The 2225-nt window shown below is 32.4% G+C and overlaps 1 protein-coding gene across 3 annotated transcripts in view; it reads right to left on the bottom strand.

Annotated features, from left to right (window-relative positions):
• Positions 1-2225, bottom strand: part of mxi1 (max interactor 1, dimerization protein) — a 27779-nt gene that overhangs the window by 17682 nt on the left and 7872 nt on the right. The window lies entirely within an intron of this gene.

The raw sequence follows: 2225 nt of genomic DNA, 5'->3' as shown, positions 1-2225 counted from the left end.
GGAGTAATTCTCATTTGATTCAATGAAGATATAATTTTATATAATAGTTTTGTAATAACGAATATACTTCTTTATCTCTTTCAGGTTAAAGCACAAGGCTTAAGAAGGTAAGTTTCTGTTCAAGCAGAAGCACAGTTCAGAATCTGACTCAGGATCAAACTATATTACAGATGGCTTATCTAAAAGCATGGCGAAAAAGGAAGGCAGAAATGGATCTGTTACTGCATTCTGACACTGATGATGACCATGAATGTCAGAGATCAGTGACCGATAGATCAGCCTGTGGATTACATAACCAGGCAGACACTACAAGCAGTTTTGAAAGTATTAATTCGGCAACTGACAGTTTGACAACAGATGAATCAGACTTTGACACTGATGTGGAGTATGTGTCTTCTGACTCAGAAAAAGAAGTTCTAAATGATGAGGCTGAATTGGACTTTCCCGATTTAGAAGATAACTTAAGACAATGGTCTACAAAGAACAAAACCACACAAAGATCCTTAAATGAATTATTGGCAATATTAAGAAATCAAGGACACCTGCTACCAGAGGATTTATTTTGTTACCTTGTAAGGCTTTTGTTTTTAAAATAGGGAAATTAGTTTGGCTGTACTGCTCAGACGACTTGCAAAATAGTAAAACCAACATGACAAAGAATCGTGATAAAATCGTAATTGTGATTTTCCTGAAAAAAATTGTGAAATTATATTTTTGCAAGTTAATCCACTAAATAAAAAATAGTTTTTCTTGGCAATCTTTAATCAAAATCTGACCATTTGCTTCTGCTCTGGAATTTCATTTCTTCTATGATGATGTCAGTCTGATTGGGCAGAATATCCTTAACCACGTCCCTCCAACCGTTAGTTTGCTATGAGTGAGATGGAGAGGAGGAGCACTACAATAAAACCATCCCTGCTATTTAATATTCTGTTTTAGTTGGAAATACGTCACTGTACTGAAATGAAGTCAGCAGCAAATTCCAGTTCACACAGACTTGAATTATCTGAAATGCAATCATGAGACTGCATAGAAACCTGACGTGGAAGTTAAAGAGGAGGGGGTCTGACAGGTGCAGGGAAAGAATGTCATTGGAGCTATCAAATGGTCACCTCCCAGAGGTTTGTTTAATCAATTTCAGAAAACTACAGTGTGCAAAACCACATCTCTTGAGTCCACTCTTAGCACATTCACCCATGCTACAGCTGTAGATTACCACACATGTAATTTTTAAATGGTGCATTTGTTTCTTTAGGCTCTTTACCAACCGGTTGATGGCAAAATTCAACATGAAGGGGAAGGGGAAAAAGCAGAAACTGCCTCTGGAGACGACTAAAACTTATGAAGCAATTAATGGTACTCAGCATTTTCCCCATGTCATTTAAGTTTAACACCAACTCACTCATATTCACTAGCTAAGCTTTTTCTAAATGTAGCAAAATCTCACTGTAGAAGGAAAAACGGTTTAGTCTATTGATAGAATTTTATTAGGGCTGCCACTACCGACAATTTTTATTTTGATTAATGTATCAACTAATTTATCAATTAATCTAAACGATTAATTACCCACAAAAAAAATCAACAATTTTACTTAAGAATATTTTATTCAACTATATTTTATTAAACCAGATGAAATCCAAATTTCTATGAAATCCTTTTTTTAAAGCAAAAGTAAAGTGCAACATAGAGTGCAAGAAGCAAGTGTCCATCTCATAGTCCAAATCACTGAAATCAAAGTTCAGTATTATAGTGTAAGAATGACAACATATCCATGTGTTCTAGTCTACTAATAATAAAATTATAATCAAAAAACACTTTTTAAAGGAGTATTTACCAGAAATATTATTTACCAGAATTTATTTAGGAGAAAAATGTAAATGCGCAGTATTTCTGAAAAAAAATATTTGTTATTTATTTATTTATAAAATCAATAAAATCAATTAATTGGAGATGCTTTTGATTATTAAAATTTAATGGAACCATTAAAATGGAATAATGGAAATACTGGAAAACAGAATTTGGTAAAGAAAAACTGTAAAACTCAATCAATTAGACAGGCTTTTTGATTAATACAGTTTTATTTAACCATTAAAACAGAGTATAGAAAAATGAAAATGGAAATAAACTGAATTTGGAAATAAAACGGATTTCATAGGGCCCTATAATTATAATAATTTTTTTTGTGGTAATAAAAATAGATGTAAGTGAACAATAGCCTTTAAAAT

The sequence above is a fragment of the Sinocyclocheilus anshuiensis genome, unplaced genomic scaffold, assembly GCF_001515605.1.
Source record: "Sinocyclocheilus anshuiensis isolate Anshui unplaced genomic scaffold, SAMN03320099.WGS_v1.1 scaffold338, whole genome shotgun sequence".
In the NCBI taxonomy this organism is placed as follows: Eukaryota; Metazoa; Chordata; class Actinopteri; order Cypriniformes; family Cyprinidae; genus Sinocyclocheilus; species Sinocyclocheilus anshuiensis.
This window is presented reverse-complemented; position numbering and strand designations above follow the sequence as displayed.